Raw genomic sequence first — 1,775 nt, 5'->3', positions numbered from 1 at the left:
TTAGAAAAATTTCTTAATAATCTTTTTTATATTTTTTCAAGATATAATTTTTTTTCATATTATATAAAAAATCCATTTTAAGAAATACATTATCTTCGGAAAAAATAGTATGAAAAGTTTGTGTCACAAATATTCTCAATGACGCATTGGCAAATTAATCTGATTATATCTAGCATTATATATATATATGCTGCTTGTTTATGCTATATGCACCTTTAGCATGTTGAGGATTGAAAAAATACAGTAAACACTTCCCAATGGAACCATTATTATGAAATTGTCGCCATTCGGCCTTAATTAATGTATTATATATACACAATGTATGTGACATTCGGAATTTAACAGTTGTTTGGAATAAGCTAATACAATAACCACAATGGAATGTAATGCATGAGTCGAGTTTGTTTGTAACTATAGATAATTAAACTCTTAGTTGTACTGTTTTAATTTGATTATCAAAGTAAAGTTATATGTAAGTTATATGTAAGTCAGATATAAATGTCGGTGCGTATCATTCGTGCGAACGCAATGCAAGTAGAAGTATTGCCATAGTTATTACAACGTTATGCGACATACTATTTTTATACACTAAACAGCATGCAAATTGTTATTGATCGTGGAAGTTTTTCGCCGCATGTGTACATTTCGCACAATATTAACGATGTGCACACATGTATTTCCTATGCACTGTTGCAATGTATTAAATTCATAGTATGCACATCTCTGTACATAGGAAGACACGAAGGGCCTTCTTATAATAATTTATAGCGAAAACAGGTGAAACACAGGTAGTGTACGCTAAGAATAATTTTAATAATAAAGTTGATTAGAATATTATGATAAAAACTAAAGTTTTATTTTTTATAATAAATAAAAAGAAATAAATAAATTATTGTTCTTCTAAAATGTGTATCTTCTCGGTGCATTCTACTCAGTTCTACTTTATAAAAGACGATGTCTCACGCTTGCCGACCGCGGGATGAAAAATTACGAAGCGATGTGATCAATCGCTAACGTCGAGTGCACTTGCAAAATTGACATGCAACGTAAATCGCATTGCACCAACTTTGAACGTGAGCAATAAAGTTGTCAGGTCTACGAGACTTTACGTGAAACGGCGGAAAAAAACAGCGACCGAGCCGAAACTATGATAATAGTCTGAGCTTTGACGCAAGTAGTAAAAGACAAGTCAAGTCGGACTCGAGTACGTGCAAACGCTGGCAGCGACTTTCTGCCTATACCCACGGTCTATTTTCATTTTATTTGGGCACGTATTACCTTGACATCTTTACTATTACTACTATAAATGTATTTGCGAGATATGTCTATACTCGTAAATTTACTGCACATGTTGCACACACTGGGATACCTCTCAGCGCTTTCATTTTTAATCCTGCGAAGATGATCTACAACCTCATAAGCCGACATCGATTCTTTTAAGCGTAGTGAAATTTTTTAACTAAGATAGTTAAAGAAAATAATGTAGAATTTATTTTGTATCTATAAATATATAATAAAAAAGAAAAATAATCTTTCTCTCATTGGAAAAATTTATAGCAACATCGTTAATCTATTCATACCGATCTTATGAAATTATGTTACTATTGCAGAAATAAAGATATTTTAAAATGTAAATATTTTTAGATATATTTAATAAAAATAAATATATTAATAATTATTTCTATATTATATTTCATTAATATTGTACATTAATAATTTTGAATAAAGAGTATAAATATTTTAATACATTTAATTAAAGGTGTAGAGATATCAAA

At 29.8% G+C, this 1,775-nt stretch overlaps 1 protein-coding gene across 9 annotated transcripts in view; it reads left to right on the top strand.

The window, feature by feature from the left end:
• Nucleotides 1-1,775, top strand: part of LOC108747076 — an 18,940-nt gene that overhangs the window by 10,074 nt on the left and 7,091 nt on the right. The gene's annotated exons all lie outside the window — the stretch shown is intronic.

This window comes from Trachymyrmex septentrionalis, unplaced genomic scaffold, assembly GCF_001594115.1.
Source record: "Trachymyrmex septentrionalis isolate Tsep2-gDNA-1 unplaced genomic scaffold, Tsep1.0 scaffold190, whole genome shotgun sequence".
Taxonomy (NCBI): domain Eukaryota; kingdom Metazoa; phylum Arthropoda; class Insecta; order Hymenoptera; family Formicidae; genus Trachymyrmex; species Trachymyrmex septentrionalis.
This window is presented reverse-complemented; position numbering and strand designations above follow the sequence as displayed.